Source organism: Passer domesticus, chromosome 3 (assembly GCF_036417665.1).
Source record: "Passer domesticus isolate bPasDom1 chromosome 3, bPasDom1.hap1, whole genome shotgun sequence".
Lineage (NCBI taxonomy): Eukaryota > Metazoa > Chordata > Aves > Passeriformes > Passeridae > Passer > Passer domesticus.
In genome coordinates, this window is record NC_087476.1 from 28263430 (window position 1) to 28282877 (window position 19448).

Sequence of the window (19448 nt, forward strand, 5' to 3'; positions counted from 1 at the left end):
AATGTGCCACACATCTGACAGACATTTACATTTTTTAAACTAAATGGAATAATATATATAAAACACAATGTGATCTAAAACACAGTGTCTAGTGTAATTTCATTTCAAAGGTGCCTTTTAGCAACACTTGGCAACAGTTACATGGAAGACAGAAAAAATATGGAAACTTGTTTCTGAGTGATTAACCAGCTTTCCTTTTATAAAAATACAACATTTTATTCTGAGCATGGATCAATCTACTCAGAGGTAAAGTGGCTTCTTGAAGCATGAAAGGAAATAAAAGCCTATTTTATTATTGCACTGTTTGTATTTATGCAAGACAAAGCAAAAGGAAAAGATGAAATGAAGGGGAGTAATTTTGACAATTAAGTAATTTCTGATAATAGTAAGTACCAAAAATGGTGAAATTATTATTCATATATGAGGACTGTTACTTTGAAGAAATACATGCCTCACATATTCCAGAAAGGGGTGCACAATGTATAATTTTATAATCTGAGAAAGGCAATCAATTTGATAGTAGCTCAAAAGTGAAAGCAATTTGTTTTTCAGAATTATTTTCTGGTAGATATATTTTGTCTCTCAAGATGTACTTAACCAGCAGTTTATTAAACTCTGGTTTGCTTTTCTTTATATTTTCCCCCAAATTAGACATGAAAGTCCAATGTTTCACCAATTGTTTATTATTATTTATCAAAAGGAAAAATATGCCATGATTTTTCAGGCCTTTCTTCTGTGTGGCCTGTGTCTCTGAATTTGCAAGTTAATCCATGCAATTTGTTCTTAAGCTTATTTACTTTTAAAATTACAAGGTAAAACAACCATAAATAGTATTAACATTAGTTTTTATGGAACTTCAAATATACTTCTGAATAGATGGATGTAATTCATTTGAAGGTCTGTGGAAACAACATCAAAAAACTTTGATAAATTATGAAAGTGCCTTTCATTTTCAACTTTAGTGATACTTGATATTATATTTGCAAAGCAAAGCACTCCAAAGTTAGAATAGGCTAGAATGAAGTAATCCACAGAATCTTGTGTTCTTGTACACAAGAAGTATAAGACAGTTTTTAATTCATTGCTGATGTACTGTTCTGTCCATGAGACCCTTGCATCATTCAGCACACATGATTAATAGCATTCAGTAAATAGGTAGCTATTCAATATTTTGCTTTCTTGTTATTATTCACTGAGCAACCTTAGGCCACTATTCAAGTTCTGCTAGGGAGACAGAATTATTAATCTCCTCATGTTTTATTTGTTGGCAATGATCATTATAGCATCTAATGCTTCACAAATAGTAATTAATTTGCTTTAACAGAACTCCTGTGAAGTGAGAGGGTATTATTGCTGTTTAAAATGTGGGGAGCCGTGACAAAGAGATATGAATTACTGAAGCTTATAAACATTTTGAGATTTCTGAGATCTGCTTCCTTAGAAGAATGTCAAATTTTGTAAATTTCATTTATTCAAGACATAAATCTCATTTATTTCAGGTGTAATGTAAGGTGTGAATTGCTGCAAAAACGGGGTCTTGGGGCAGGGGATCAACTCATGAAATGCAGATGCCTACAATGCATAAAATTGTAGTGGATTTAGATACCCTTGACTCATAGTCTGTGGAGATACTTTTAAGGTTTAGCTCATCTCATCTTTAAACAGGTAAGTCAAATGCTACAAATGCCTGTTTTTCTCCCTCTCGTAGTCTGCTAGTTCGAGAGTCAATGTAAACTAATAATAACCCAGCTCCTCATCTTAATACTCATTCTTAGTAACACTCTTAGTCTAAGATCTTGCATTATGGTTGTGTATTATGAAACAATTCATTCCTTTTGTCTAATGTACAGAGAGAAGGAACACTGACAGACCTTCTGTGCCTTCTGTACTCTCACTAAAGATTCTCACTTTAGACAACAGTTGTCAATATTCAATGCTAGTAAGTAGGAAAATAATTCACAATAATAACTGGAAGCAAAATTTCTGTGGGTGGAATAAGTGATGTAGTTCCCTAAAAAGATTTAGTAGATTTTGCTGCAAAGATTGAAAAATAAAGATTATATCTGTGCTAACACATGCTTTCTCATAATTTAAACAAAGGAGGTAGCTTTTCAAGGTGAGAAACACCTCCTTGATTGCATGGTTTCTCATAGTTAAGCTGAGTCTGTATAGAAGCTGCAAAAAATGATTCAAAGTAATCTAAAACCAATTCATTAAATTCAACAGAGATTTTATTTCAACAAAATCCATATCTCTGTAAGATCACAGATTTTAATTGGTCTATTCCTGGGAATTAAATATCTAATTTTGTGTGGTTTATATTTGGTTAAGCAGGTTGCAAGTTGTAGTTCCATAAGCTTCTTTTTTCAAATATCAGATATTTTCGACTGAGAGTATAGACTTAAATGTTATAGAACCTAGTTACAAAATGTAATCACTGTTTGAAATTCACTATTCCATTTACCTCATGGTTTGTTTTGTGCCTGTCTACCATGACTTGCCAATTGACAGAGTTAATAGAACAATAAAAAATTACCTTTCTTATATTGAACAGTAGTTTTTAGGGCAACCATGAATGATAGATGTGATTTATTCCAGACCAATGCATTCCATTCTTTCTTTTTTACTTTACAGTTGTGAGAAAACACCTTTCATATGACAAAAATTGGAACACATCTGCTGAAGGCTGAGTGATAGAAGTCCCTTGATGTTTAAACATGCAAAGTGTATCATCATTAATGCAGAGAAGCGAGAGAATATGGGGTCCTACTATGAAGCAAATAGTGCAAACAGTGAATAAGGATATAGCAAATGGAAATGTTTTTCTTTGTAATGATATTTTTAATCCTTAAAATTTTCACAAGACACTTGTATCTCTGTTATTAAGTTCCAATTTTTATTCTAACATGAAAACTGGATAATGAGACTTAAAAAATATAGAACCTTCAGAAATTTAGTGGCTTATGTAGACACAGATAAATGACACATAAGTTCAGTCCAACTATTCTTTCAAACACTTTATTGAAATATATATTTAACTCTTCAAAGCAGGCAGAGATTCTAAATTCAAATAGTTACATTAGAAAATAGATGAAAGTAGTCATAAATAATATAGCAGCATTCACTTTTAAAAAAGGCAAAAAAAGTAAAAAACAAACTAAACTCTAACAAACCCCTCCAAAATATCATTCAAAAATGTAAAAATACCATGCTCATTGAAGTGTTTGGATCTATCATCTGAGCTGGGGGTAAACATAACTAAGACTGCCCCCTACAGAAATATTTTCTTTGAATTAATTCCCTTATACCTCAGTATTTTATTGACCCGTTCTGCCCCCAGTTAAGTAGAAGACCAAAAAAGTGTACACTTAACACAAAGAACACAGGGAAGCAACTCACCTTGCTGTAGCAGAAATTGACATGTAGGTGCTGATAAAAAACTGTTGAAAGATCACCAGAAATTCAAAGGATGTCTCCAACATGAAACAGAATGCTTTTCCTGCCAGAGCTGAAGAACACACAGACTTTAGATAATGTCAAGCTTGTTTTGCTTTGATGGTTTAGATCCTTATATTCATACATGAAAAATAAAATTAATTTGAGAGACTAAGTGGATTTATTATCCATTTATGCCTGAGCTAGAAGAGGGTGATTAACTACCAACAACTCACTTGTATTTAGATCCTCTATGCTGGTTGAAACAGAATTTGATATTAATAAAATATCTTAATACTAATACAAATTCTCAAACATAAAATTATGTCTACTATGTTTTTATATGGTCAAAAAGAATAAAACCAAACATTACCTTCGTTTTATTTTATTAAAGGAATCTATAATTTTCTTAAATTATAATTTTAATTCTATTTACATGTGGTAAAATATTTTATTGTTCAAAGACAAAACCTAACAACTGTCAAGTCAATAACACCTAAGAGATGAATAGCTTGGTGGATATTGGAAATAGTATTCTGATGTGTCTAATCAGTCACTGAAGGGCAAAACAGTAAAGGAGTAATTATAGTCTGCAACTGTTCTATCAGAATTTAGAGCACATAATTTTTGGACTATAGTGCTGTACAGCTGTGAATGATCAGTAAAAGAGTAGTGAGCATGAGGAGAGTGGAAATTTTAAAGAATCATTTTAAGTGCTTTCACATGAATATGACATACTGCATTGCAAACTTACCCCAAAGCACTGGGAGGCATGAAAGGAATACCTGCTCTCTCTGTATTGGAAAATCAAATTCCCAACTGCAGCTGAGCAGTAAGTCATCTCTTCCTGTTACATCAAAAATATTTGAACCTATTAAGATATGCTTATTGAGAGATGCCTCTGCTTGAATTAAGGTGCAAAAGAGACCATGTGCTGAAGTCACAGGGATTTTATTTAACAATAAAATGTGACGTAGAGAGATAGAAATAAATAGGAAGGGGTGGGGGAGAGAGAGATCAACATATCAAGCAGAAGATATGCCATGTATTTTTTTGGTCTTTCTTTACTCTGGGCCTCTCGTTGCTGGAGGTTCGGAGGGCACTCAAAACTTCACTGTTCATACTTTTTAACAACTGAGTATGCAATTCTCACTCACAACATAGTTGTCTTATTCTATTGCTCACATCAGTCCCTTGCTTCTAAGGCTAATTAATTCATATGCTTAGTCTTTCTTTCTCTTCTTTTGAGTTGGTGGAGTTCTTGGGTTGGTGGGACACAAGTTGGTGGTCATGATCTCCCCCATCCAAAATTATCTTTTACCTAGTCAGAGCTGATTTCAGAACAGTTGCTGAGCTGGCTTTCTTTGCAGCCCTTAAATTCTACATTATTTTGTCCATTATCAGTGATAAAGTCTTTTTCCTCAGCTTCGATTACCTCACACAAGGTCTGAGATAAGATGATAGTATCACCTTTGTTTTCAAGTTCCTGCTGTGGTGGCTTAACCACAGTTCCAGGTATCCATGGAGGGATTTTCAAGGGGGCTTCAGTGGTTGCTGGTAGTCACAGGTGTCTCAGAACTTGATCTTTGTTTGACTGGTGATAGGTGTATAAGCAGTTGCTTCTTCACAGGGTTTGCACAGTGGGAACATTTGTCTGGATATATTACCCAGTACATACTAACTAAATCTTTTCTCAGCCAGGCTTGGAGTTAGTACCATCCTGTCTCTCCGTTCTGTGCTTATCTCATGGCAATGTCCCTTTGTGTCTTTAACAGCGTTTGAGATGGGAAACTGTGCCCTTTAAGACCTTAGAGAACCATACTCTTTTCAGATGACTATGTAGAAATATATTCTGAAAAGGTAGTTTATGGTATATACAATGACATCTGTTGATCATCAGCGATTGTGTTGAGAAACATAAATAAATATTCTCTATGTATTGAGAATATTTAACAACAATTTACATTAGAGCTGTTTGGCTAAATCCCTTAAACAGGTTTAAATAGATCAATTTTACTAATTCAGGCTATATACTTTGCATGTTTTAATATGAATTTGGCTACATCCAGTAGTCATGGTTGGATGGTTTATACACTAGGTGGCTTACATAGGAACCCATTATAGGAACCAGGAATAAAAGGCAAGAGAGGTATCATCTCACTAATACTCCTGTCTTGAAGACATGATTGTAAAATGAACAGGCAGAAAATATGGTAGTGCCTTAAATCCCAATCCTTTCCTTTGAACAATTCAGAAGTTTAAAGTACCAACTTAATGACTCCTTTCTTGTAATCATGAAAAGAAAGGGTCTATAAAGGTTCATGACAGACACTTCTGAGTATAACATAGATTGTGGTGTTGCAGTTTTGGTGCTACTTGTATACTGAATCTGAGCACTTGTCCAGGACTTAGTAGTTTTCAATATTAATTGAGAATCAGATACATCTTACACTGTGTTGGTTTGGAACTTAGATTTTCAATGCTGCTGTGAAACTCTGACTTAACAGAAAAAATTGCCTTTTAACCTGTTACATTACAATTAAAATAACATCACGTTCTCATTATGGCAAAAATGATATAGCTCAGTCTCATGAGAGGAGATAATATTAAGTACTTTTACCTGTTTATTTGTACATTCACACCAAGTTTTGCTTTGACTGTGCCTCATTTGATTTCATAGCATTGTTTGTATCATACAATACAATACAATCATATCAATAATCAATAATCATACATCCCTGGTATGATTATTTTGAAAATTCACTAAACCCTTGTCTCCATTTGTCTACAATTTGGCAGTTAAGAGCTTGACAACGACTGTGGATCCAGCCTGTGGGCAACAAAAAGAAAAGGCTTCTTTCAAAACTGCTTTGCAGGGTTAGGCACAAAAGTTGTATTTTTTCAGTGTTTATGAATTCCTAACTCAAAGAACAATGGAATTCAAATAAACAATTTGGTTCAACAGTAGGAAAAAAACTATTAGTATTTCTCATCCAAAAAGAAGCTTCAGACTGTTAAGAAGTTTTAGACTTACCTTTGGTTAATTGGCAATCCAAAGCTGGGCTTTAATGACACAGTGCTAATTTACTTCCTTTGTGTGTCTGGTTTGTAAAAGAGCAGCTTACATAACAGTGCATATATGAAGAGCCTGTCCTGAAGATTTTGTGTTGGAAAGATACAGAAAATTAACAGGCATCACAGGAAGAACAAATTAACCTACCAAAGGAACAAAAACACACCAAACTATTACAGCAACCTAGCAAAGCAAGAAGTGGTTTTTTTCAGGAGTTTGTTCCTAGGTGAGGTGAACATCAATAATTTAGCTGCACTCTCTAATAAAATAGTGTATTTAAACAATTCTTGTCTGTTAAACATTTACTGGACCTCTTACCATCAAAATTATATTCATAAAGCAGGTATAGACATGACATGCTGTCATATGAAAGGTGAAGATTTTCTTGAACCCTTTATATTTGATCAAACTATCAGAGCCCCAGTACAAACAAGATCCTCGGGCTCTACCAGTCTGTCAGTGCCTGTTTTTAGGGATTCAACTTGTTGCTTGAAATCAAAAGAGCAAAAACCCTTGCAACAGTGTTAAAATAGTAAAGTAAAAAGCAGACCTTTATTTGGAAGCGCCCTGGTGTCCTGGTGGTGATGGGCACAAAGTCATCAGATTTCTGAAATTTTGTAAGGTTTATTAATTAAGATAGCTAACAGGTACATCCAATAGGAGATTCAGTTGCCCCAGTAACCTAACCCTGGGTCAGCCCCTTGGAGCTGGTCCAAGGGCTTCTTCGTCCCACTTCTTATTATGTCTTCTTTGCCCTACTTGGAAATAATATTAAACAGTATTTCAGGAATATGTTAGAAGGTTAGTTTGTTACTATAAAATCTAACAAATAGGGTAGGAAAAATACCAGGAGCTTCATAATTAGTATACAGAGCTATGAATATATGAAAAATACATAACAATCAAAAATTTTTAGGCATCACACTGAACAGATCACTGTACCAGACAGTGGTCTGACTAACCTATTCAGGGTCACACAGTGACAGCATGCATTCTTGGTATATCTTCCACTGCTGGCTGCTGCTGCTGTCCTTGAAGGACTCACAGTTCATGGAATAACACACTTTCTTAACAAACATAGAGATAATTGAAAACACTAGTGACAAAGTTCAGAGATTTTCATTGATTGCAACTGACTGCAAAGATTAATCTGATGCACTACACAGACAAACTCTAGTCACCAATTAAAAGTAGCTCGAAGTCATCATTTAGCACATATAAAGTAAGGTTCTTACCCAGTAGGCATCCATATGGAAGAAAAGACAGGTTTAGCTCACTGACCAATCCCAGAAGTTACAATGAAGTAGTCTTTGGCCAACTTAAGCCATTTACATTATTTCCTTTGAGGAAGGGGAAATGATGAAGTTACAGTTGATATTATTTCATGTTTTTGGACTATAAAACTATACTTATGGGTGGAGTTGAAGTGAGTTTAGTCATTAGCATAGGTAGGCACATAAAAAGTAATATGCATTTTCAAGTTAATGAAGCAAAGTTCAGCTTTCTGTTATCATCTGATCATCCTTTGATTTAGTTCTTACTGGCTGTATGGTTCTTGATGGAGCACAACTACAACATTTCTGTGTTGCTCCATCTTTGTTTCATATCTGCATTGATTTCAACAGAGCACCACTGTAAGCACCTATGTGCCTCTTAATCCTTTGTTTCATATATCCATGAGAGCAGTACACCAAGCTCCCTCAGTGTTTCTGCTCCTGTATTGTGCAGTTTGTCACTGTGTGCTGTAGCCAATATTCACAATTCTTCTTGCTGAACTTTGTTTTTAGGTCCCACACATGGACTGGTTTTTTGCCACTACCTTGGTATATTTAAACATTTCTAGTTTTCATTCCAATGAAATTCTTCACATTGCTAAATTTTATTATTAGTTTTCTCACTGAAGGTAGGGACTTTGACCGAAGAACTATTGGGCAAGAATGCAGACAAGTGTAGTAAATTAGACATTCCTTTAAAGCTTCTCACCATGAAGATGTAGAAGTATTGGTCCTTTCCCTTCTCAAATTCTATTCCTCCACAGGGAGCACTCTTATGATTATTCACTGCTTTTCCTCTCTATTTTTCCAGCCCAATTGAGTTGAAAACCATTATGTAACAATAACATAGTTAGAATTCACTGCATGAAGAAATGACCCTTGATATTTGTTCAGAATTTGGTGGCTTTTTTCTTTATTTATTTCTTTAGCCCATACTCCGTAAATCTCAAGCACATAATTATTTTTTAGAAAAGAGTCTTTTTTGTTCAATATTCTTTGAAATGTCTTATTATAAAGCATTTTCCATGTTTAAAAAGGCTGACTATGCCAAGGAAATCAACACATTTTCCTACCTTTAACACAAAATTTTCTCCAAAAATCTGATAAAACTGATATAGGTAGCATGCAAAAATCATAACTTGGAAAATCATAACCTGCAGAAATATAAGTAATTATTAATTACTGCTGCAGGGAATCTTTGCTCTGGGAATTGGAACAGCTTCTTCTCCTCTTTCACTGACCTTGTAGTCAACACAGTTTTGTTCTCACATATTCTCACTCCTCTGTCTCACAACTTCAGCATTTTTTCCCCTTCTTACCAATGAGATGCCACCAGCATCACTGATGGCTTAACATCAACCAGTGACAGGTCCTTGGACATGGCTGGAACTGTCTGTGTCCAACACTGGGGCAGCTCTTGGTGTCTCTTCACAAACCCTGCTTTTGTTACCCAAACCCTGCTGTAAGCCAAATACATTAAATCTAAAACAAAACATAACCTCAAAATAACAAAACAAAGCCACAAAACCTAAAAAAACCACAAAAACACCTCCTACAAACGAAGCCAGTAGAAGCTGGGAAAAAATGACATTAAAGGAAATTTTGAATCAGATTTATAAGCAGAAAATACTTTGTTCCCTTCTTGCTGAAAAGAGCACTGAACTGTTTTTAATGTGAGTCAGTCTTGCTTTCTGACTCACAATCTTCTGAATCACAATCAAAGGATCAGAACCATCAATCAAAAAAAAAGGTATGAGCCCTTGAGATGGTTTGTTGGTCTAAATAAGTTTGCTTACAGATTCAAAATAAAGCCAAATTATCCATGGCTGACTTACAACAGATGAGGATGTGACAGATTGGTTCTGAAGAACTGTCTAAAGTCAGATGTTTCACCAGTTCTGCAAAGAAAACAAAACAAAATATAAAACTTTATGATTAAATCTGTGGTAAATTGTGCAATTAAAATTTATTTGTTTTGTGTACCTTCATATGCTTAAGATTCATGGTCATTGGTCCCCTTTTGAAGGTAATCCCAAACATTCCTCAAGACTGAGTCAATTAAACTTTTCTCTGACAGATAGCAAACTACCACTTATAAAGATTCCTTATGAATCCTTAGGCTAGTGTAAAACCTTATCTATTTTGAAGGAAGGAGAACAGAAGAATATAGCTACTGGTCAGTGTCCTCAGATGACTCAAGAGCGCTCTGGACTTAAGTAATTTCTTATGACTAAGTCATCCTTCTGCTAAAGCATGCTTTGCTGCATATTCCATGAGAAAGTTATCTTTAAGACTTAGAAATCTAGACAAAGACACCAATTAATTCGGATTTCCTAACTCCTAAACACCTTCATTAATTATTTTCTAACACAAGATCTTTACAACCTCCTGATTACATTCTTCAACTTAAAAATAAAATGCTATAAAAAAGCTAGCAACTCTATCTTCTCAGAGTGGGGGGGCTGATCCTGGTCTGTAGGTACAGCAGGGCAACGCTAAGAGCAGCTGTCAAGCTGTGCCTTTCAGAGGAGCTGGGCTCCCCTGCTATCTGTCTAACTCTTAGCCTTTCTTTATTTCTAGTCAAGGTCAAACAAAAGCACACACATTCCATCCACGAGTTCTGGGTCTGTATCTATCCCAGAAGAGAAGTTGCAGACAATGTCTGGTGAAGATATGGACACCTACTTAGGGTGACTGAGCAATGGCTGAGGAAGAAGGTCTGTCACTGCAGCACTCTTGCTTTCTTCTGACCATGTAAAATTTGGCAATAACTTCTCAAGAAAGTGTCTTTCTCTTAGTTCCCTGGGTCATGCAAAATTCATGGAATTGCATTGCCTACATATGGAGTGCATTAATAGTAGTAGAATCATGATCAACAAGAAGCATACATGGCAGAAGCTCTTTCAATTCTATGATAAACCCATCTTATCTTTGACAGAACTGAAGAAAGAATTAGAGAGAGCAATCTAGACATATAGGATTTGGGCTGGGGAGATTTTTTTTTTAATTTTATTATTTGATATAATGTCCAAAGAAATTTTAGACCTTTAGTTCAGATCTAAATAGGCATGAAGTACTGTGGATGAAGATTCACTGAGGCAATGCAGAGAATAATCAGGAACAACATTTCAAGATGAAATGACGTGTCATATACTGCCCCAGGGGTCAGAATCATCTCTTGTCCTATTAGACATCTTCATTAACAACCTGAATGTGAGAGTAAAGAGCATATTAATGAAACTTGCAACTGAAAGTGCAGTGAGCATTGATAAGAATACAAATGCAACGAGAAAGTACAGAAGTATTTGAAGAAAAAATTTGAAAAAACAGTTTAATTGGGAAAAAAATAAGTATTAGGCAGGAAGGTAACACATGGATGATAATGTTAAAATAGCAATAATTGAAAATAAATAGCTACTATGATTAAAAATGGTCAGAACATTTTTATTGAGTGAATTTTTTTAGGATGTGTCAAATTGTTTATGCATGAGTATCCATGGAAAAAGTGACTTTATACATCTCGATGCATACTAAATCATTCAGAATCATTCAGAATATCCTATTTTGACCTTCAACATGCTTAAAAAATTATTAGCTTTTTGTGCAAAAATGTTAGTTAATTATAGGTGACGTCATTTAGAAAGATAAAATTGCAGCATTTGGAAAATGTCAAACTGAAATATTCAAACTGACTTTAATATACGGAATTATTGGTTCATATATTTCTTTTAATTATTTATTTAATTAATTTCTTAAAAAAAAAAGGAGAGAATTTAATTTTTAAAACATTTCTGGAAGTATTGAAATTCCTCTTCCAGCTCTAAATGTGATATTTCAGAGGAAAAAATAATCCAAGGTCAATAGAGATTTTGGTATCATATGCCAAAACATTAACTAATCAATCATGAAAGTATTAGTCACTGTCTATCAGGTCTGTTAAGACTGTGTCTGGAATACTTTATGTATTTCTTAACATCTTGGTACCTGATTGGGAAGGAAAAAGGAACAAGCTGAATGAAGATCAGAGAAGAGCAGGTAACATGATTAGATTGCTTGAGAAATTCATTTAAGAAGAAAGGTCACAAACACCTAAATATTCACTACTTGACTAACAACATGCATAGGTATGTAGCAAATTAAAAAAAATGATAAATAGAAACACTTGTTTATACAATGCCTAATCAATTATGTGTCCTATGGGACATACTGCAATGAGATATAATTAATGGTAGATGCCTGAAATTAAAAAGAAAAAAGACGAGAAAAAAGTCTAATCTTTCTTGAACATTATTTACAGCAGCAACCACAGGAAGTATATTAAAAACAAGAGTACCTACAGTCTTTACATCTTGTCAAAAAAAAAAGTTTTCAGTAGGTATAAAACCCACTAATTTTAGTAGTTTATCTTATAAAGCCTCAGTCCAAAGCAGAGAATTTCTCTATCTGGTCAAATGTGTTGTACTAGATGAGTCCTTGAGGAAGTGTTTCTTTTTCTTGTACAGCTGAAGAGGAGAGACACTACAATAGAGTATCAGTAGATACTGCAATGAATGTAGTGATGGGGTAAAATGTTTCCTGTAAAAGCCTAACAGAAAAACACAGGCTGAATATCTGTCAACAGGAATTCCTTAGGCTCAGTCTTACAAGGCCTTAGTAAGATTTATATGGTGTAACAGTGTGGAGGGGTGCAAAAGAGTCTAATCTTGTCTCTATTTACTTCACTGCTTTCTTTTCTAGTTATACAGAGCCACTTTATTCCTCATAACATTAATAACCAGAAGGCATCTATTGAAGGTAAATCTAAAACCCTTCCTCAAAATCAGTCCCTTCCTCAAAACACAGCTACCTTTCAAAGATCAAAGATCTTAATTACTACTTCTTAATGGCTACACTACACACCTAGAACTAACCTTGTGAAATAGGAAACTTCCCTTCCCATTTCTTCTTTACCTACTAGTTACTGACAGCTAAATATATTTGTTTCTTTGTGGGTTTTGGGTTATGTTGTTTGGTTTTGGGTTTGGGGTTTCTGTGAACTTGTTGGGGTTGGGGTTTTTTTTGTTTGTTTGTTTTTTTTGTTTTGTTTGGTTTTGTTTTCTTGCCCCCTCCCTTCCCTCCAGTCACCATCTTGGATTTTGGAAAGTTAATTTCCATCCAAGTCCATTCTGATATTTCAGTTCATTTTAAGATTTGTCTTCTTGTCCACAGGGAATGTAATAGTTGTTCTATGTGTTGTTGCACTGATTCTTAACTATTTAGAAGACAGTCCAAAAGAAAGAAATGTTAGACATAAAGTGCTAAAATTAAGTTTAGATTTACAGTTGTTTTTGGGACTTTTTTTCTCCAGAAAACTGTTATTTTATTTAACTTCCTCCTCATACTTCTATCCATCATTTTCTAAACAGAAATGTTTCCAGAGATACAGTGTGCTATATATGTAGTGTGAAATGAATTCAAATCTGAGACATGCACCCTGCACAGATGCTTTTCATTTACAAAATTAATTGGTCACATTGGAGACACGTTGGATTCACGCTGAGAGGCGTTGGTGGGATTTTGGCCCAAAGGAACTGAAAAATATCAGATCTATTTAACGATGCTTGAATGTTAATAAATACAAACACAAAGACTGTGTTTAGAATTGTTGGTTCACAAATGTTAAACAATTGTTTACATTTTCCTGCTACTAGTCACACAGTATATGTAACACCTATGGAGAAAGGAACCCACTTTAATAAATAGTTCCAGTGAAAAAGAAGTGAAGACAAAATCTCGTTAATAGAATAAGGAGCTTTTTGGAAGATAAGCTAACATATTTGCCTTCTTGAAAACAATTATAAAGATACATTTACTGTATTTATAGCTATTTTGGGTCTATTTTTTTGGTACTGTAATAAGTACTTTACCTACTTGGTTACCTGACTGGTAATATTCATCTTACTTCAACATAATTATTTTTTCTCTCTTCCACCTACAGATTACTCACAATTTCAAATTCCTTTTCTAACTGACCTGGTTTCAGCTGGGATAGAGTTAGTTGTCTTTTAGGTAGCTGGTACAGTGCTGTCTTGGATTTAGTATGAGAATAATGTTGATAAAACACTGATGTTTTAATTCTAAATCTAGGACTTCCTAGTGTGTCACACTCTGCCAGTGAGCAGGTGCACGAGTAACTGGGAGGAAGCACAGCTGGAACAGTTGACCCAAAGCAGCCAAAGGGATTTTCCACACCACATAGCATCATCGTCAGTACATAAACAGGACAGAGTTAGATGGGAGGACCCAATCCTTATTTGGGGCTGAGTTGTGCATCAGTCGTTGGATGATGAGCAGTTGTACAGTGCATCATTTGCAGAAAATTAATTTTAAATACTTAGATCTTGAGACTGCAAGAAGTTAATGAGTGCCTCTAATATGATAGGGGTAAATGGAAGATATTTTTGGATGGAAGCCCAAAGTTTTGCTGTAAGTCTCTCCATCTCTCGAAAATACTATTTTGGTTAATTCCTTCAGTCTCTCTTCATCTCTTGCAAAGCCTATTTCAATTAATTATTTCAGGTTTCCTTTTTCTCTCAGATTTTATTTATTATGTCATTATGCTCCTAGACTGATGCATTACATCATGTAATACAAAATAAGTATAATTGAGTTACCTCAGGGATAGTGGTAGCAATTCTATAGTTGAAGTTGAATTGGCTGTTATACTATAAATATTTGAAGCATGATTAATATCTTGGCAATTTCTAGTCTCATTTTGAAAAAAAGTTGAAAGGTAAGCTGCAAATATAGCTGTAAATCTACATAAAGGGAAAATACTCTGAATTTATCACCTTTTCTAAAACCTATCTAGGGAAAAATTTTCCCTTCTCTGTAGAAAGAGAAATTTCCAACCAAGTTCTTGTTCAGTTTTTTATTTCCTGAATTCTTTGAAGCTTTTTAATTCTCACTTTTTTCCTTGGGTTATGTCTTAGTACAAAACAAATTCTCATAATCATGATCTTCTATAACATGATAAAGATTTTTTAATTGAAAACCTGAAGAGTTTACATTTATAAAAAGGGAAAATTAAGAATTGCTGCCCTATAAACAAGTCAGTAGGCTAAGTCTTTGTAAAATACCTTAAAAACTACATAGAACATTTACAAACTACCCTTTAGTCTGTTAAGAAAAGGCTGAATTCCTACAAATAAATCTGCCCCTCTACATTGTATGTAAAAGGAGTTTAAAACAATTAAGTTCCCAGTCTCTCTCTCAAAGAAGGTAGATAAATCCAGACCACAATACCACATAAATATCAGAGAGATAAAACACCTCAGGAGGAATATGGACCGAAGAAAACCTGACTGAAACCAACAGTTGATCTAACTTCAGCCCAGAAATACTTTGAATTACTGTGATGGAGTTTTCTCCCTTTTTATTCTTCCTTTTAAACATTATGTACATTAATTTATAGAAGGAAACAATATAGCTACAGCTTAAAAAATTACACATAGTGTTTTCTAAGAATGGGATATTAAGGTTGCCTCCTGTCTTGTCTTGGCTTGAAGGTGCTTGCATTCATTGGTGTAATAAAAGGTTTGATGGGCTAAAACCCTCACAGGAGTTTTAGAAAGGAGAGACCTTTGATAAAATAGATGAAACAGCATTAGCTTTTTTTTTTCCCCCTTCCTATATCAACAGTGATTGTTAATATATTATTTATAACGTTTCATATTTTATTCAGTTAATAGCACCTAAAACTGGTGTTTATAAAAGTAAAAATAATAGCAATATATTTGCACAAGTATAGCAATACGCATTATAAAAAGTGGAGCTAGCACTGAATGGTGCACAGTAATTAGTCAAAATATAACAGTTTTATTAGAACACAAAACAGAAACCTGAGCAAAGTAAAAATCAGACTTGCTGCACCAAACTGATTAAGGTTTTTTAAACAAGGTTTAAAAAATAAAGATTTCCAGCTTTCTGACTTTCCAACTCCATTTTGTTGACAAATTTGGCAACTTTGAGGTCTTCAAACATTCTTACTGTAAGCATAACAGCTTCCTTGTCTATAGGGGTAGTCATTGACCCTTTTTAATGTTACATTTGACTCTGCTTTCTGCATCAGCCTCTGCTTTGCTCGCCACATTCTGCACAGGTCATGGTGTGCCCTCTCTGCTCCTGTGTACTTGCCTAACCAATGACCTTGGAGGTTCTCCCCACTATGCATGCATCCATTAACTCAAAGAAGTAGAAGTTTTCCCTTTCCCCTTGGTCCTACCTGCCAAAGCATGCAGCAGCCTTGACAATGAAATCACTTTTCCTTTCTGCTTCCCGTCTTGTCCTATACAATATGTAGCACATGTACAATGAGCTATGAACAGAAAGTCTCAGTGAGTAGGTAATTTGTGACAAACATGTGAATTTGTCTTGAACACTAAATACTGCATAACTGGTCACTCATCTCATAGGAATAAAGGAAGAGTTTTATATATATAATTTTTTGAAGTGTGTGAGCATAATTAATCTAATAAAACCACCTGAGAGAAAAATAAGTTAATTTGAAAATTATATATACCAAAATTTGAAATATTATACTTTCTTCAATTCCTATTAGTGTTTACGTCCCTCACCAGGTCCTAGTCCATAATCCACATGAAATTAACTTCATTAAAATCTCAACACAAATTCTTACTATCTGTTAACATTATCTCAAGGGCTCAGGGAGGATTCAAGGTATAGATAGGCTTTCTGTTTGAAGCAGATAACTTAGTTCTAGATAAAAAATGAAACAAATTACAATTAGGACAACTATTTCTCAGTTTTTGTGTCTTTTAAAATGTGTACATGAGATAATAACATTTCTTAAGCAACAGCCTTTAAAACTTACATGAAAAATATGGCAACTTCTGAAGGACCAGAAAACAGCAGTTTATTAAGGCATTGAAAGTTTTACTGAAACAAAAATTAACAAAAGTCATGCCCATTACTATATGTCATTCTCTCTGAATAGGGTTTTTTTTTTCTTACAAATAAATACACAGTCCTTGTCTAGTTAAAAGAAAAGTGAATAGAAAAATAATTTCCCAATTTGAAATAGAAACCTAGGTCTTCAACATGATTTATATGAGATTACATAATCATTAATTTATTAATTAAACAATATAAACTATATCATCTAATCTATATCAACTAATCTATATAATATAATCTATATAATATAATCTATATAAGCTTAACATCATTTTGAAGTCAAGTAAAATAGGTAGTACACCAAAACCAAAAGAAGCTGGAATTTTCTTAAAACGGTCAAAAGTAAAAACAAGATTAAGTATTTATAGTGGACTAAAGTTTCTAATGGGCTTGAATTGTTTTATATTTTTAAAGACTCATCTAGAAAATAACCACATTTAAAAGGTTTTAAAATGTTTTAATTTTATTTAAAAATCTGGTTTTTCTTTTTTCAAAGGTGAATAATTAGACATCAGCTTGCAAAAATCTTATTTAAATTTGTATGTTTTTATCTACAAGTTATTTTCTATAGTTGCTAATCCTGAATTGCATGAGCAAGTGTAAACTCCTTCTGATAAAATTAATGTAATTACTAGTAAATATTATTTTCAGAGAAGAAAACTGAGACAAAGTGGGATATGTGAGATTTTGTGTGATAGCATGAAGGACTGTTTAAGGTAGCCATTCAGAGCACAAATATTAAACAAAATACTGGAGCAAAATGTATTGAAATATATGTTACTGGGTAATGACTTGTATGTCATCAGGAACAGATGCCAAATGTAATGACAATGACATAAGAATTTTGACAAAGTTTAGTGAAAAATGGACTTAGAACCTATTAGCTGATAGAAAATTATATTTCTAAAGATATTTTCCAGAAATACTTTCCATAAAATTTAATTAGATGAAGAATCAATTTTTTAAAAAACTGATAAAGCATCTTTGCAAATAAAGCTTTTAGATATGAAATGTAGAATAAAATAAACATTCATAAGTTACTACAGATTCCAGGATTTTGTTTTGTTTTGTTTTTTTTAAATCAAATTCACTGTAACTTGGGCATGATAAAATTGTTGAGACCTTGGCAATAACATTCTAGAAACTGTATGTATGTTTTTGGTAAAAATTTATTGTTTCTAAACTCATGGTAGCTAGGAAAAAAATAATAAAATAATGCTTATGCAGTGACAGGTAAATTATTCATAGGGAAAATCTCTGAAAGGTCTCAGTTTTCTTCTTCATCTACAAGCACCAGATCAGGAAGACAGAAAAGAGGATATTACTTTTCTTCAGTCTCCTTTCCCTACACAAAAAGGAAAGTTAATGCACCATAATTAACTGTGAGTTTTCTCTCCCTTTAAAAATTATAAAATTTTAAATAAGCTTTAAAAATTAGAAATAGTTTTCCCTTCTTAATTATTTAACTGTTCAGAGTAATCCTAGGAAATTATTTCTCTGAAATATTCTCTCTAAGTATAAATATCTTATAACTTTGTCATGTGGTTAGTAAGTATGTATTTACCAATATAACAAAATTGGTTTGTATTGCTAAAGTAATCAAGCCTAGTGTAGAATATTTAATTTAATAGGAGGACTAGTAATGTACCTAAAAGTCATAAAGCATTTATTTATAACAAAAAATATTTTAAAAATCTAAAGAAAATAAATCTTGAAAAGCTTTTGGGTTTTGTCTCTGGTGCTCATGTAAAAGACAGCCCTTAGGCTGAAAGCATTTGTATGAAAACATAACAAGTGTTAGGAATATTTTTAAACAGAATTTTGTGTCTTATCCATAATAGTGATGCATCCAAAATAGTGTCTTTAAAAAGAAATATAATTGAAAACAACTTTGTAAAGATGTTATTAGACTATCTTTCTACAAGGACAAAATTACCACTCTGCTGCATTGTTGAAACATTTAATACTTAAGAGTTTAAAATGCAACTGAAACTATCAAATTAATTTTCAGCCAATAAAGGAATGACAGCATTAAAATTTTAGTCCAGATCAAATTTCAAAGAGGAATGTCTTCCTTTTAGAGTGAAAATATCAAAGCCAAGCAAATAAATCTCTCTGAACCAAGCAACCAACTTTGCCAGTACCCTGTTCCTTTGAAGCAAAACCTGAAAGTGTTCTTTCTGGACACTGTGGCTTGAGGAAGGAAGATGGTTTTGTGTGGTCCTGTGCATAATGCTTATTGCAGAGACGTGACTACATCTAATGACTAGATTATTACCAGGTTTTGCCAGTCTCCTAAGTATTCCTTCAAACAAATTGTCTGGTCCCAGGAAGAACCTGAGAGTGATCCACCACTTTGATTATGTATGGTTCATTCTGCAATGAAGGAAGAAGAGCTCCAAATTAGCAGCATATACACAAACAGTGTGATCTGAAAATTCTTACTTTATTATGTGCCTATGGTTTTAAGACAACGGAAAAATTTATTAAATACACGAAAAGACATAGCAATACTCTGATGCCCTATGTTAAACACTTTGAAAATGGTAACAATTATTTGTGAAGAATTGTGTTGGGTCTACAGATTACTGGATGAGATTTTTTTCATTGTTTCAATTATAAGCAAAGTATAAGCAAAATATTTCTAAGACTATATTAGAGATAAATTTCTATTTCAAGCAAAATTGTTAAAAAATACCATTTATAGTATT

At 33.5% G+C, this 19448-nt stretch overlaps 1 long non-coding RNA gene across 1 annotated transcript; it reads right to left on the reverse strand.

Annotated features, from left to right (window-relative positions):
* Positions 1-5522: 5522 nt before the first annotated feature.
* On the reverse strand, positions 5523-19119 carry LOC135297979 (uncharacterized). The gene is made up of 5 exons (XR_010359929.1): positions 19016-19119; positions 16655-16719; positions 16046-16138; positions 6470-9680; positions 5523-6265 (listed from the first exon to the last, which is right to left on the reverse strand). It is a non-coding gene; the product is annotated as an uncharacterized LOC135297979 (long non-coding RNA).
* Positions 19120-19448: the final 329 nt, after the last annotated feature.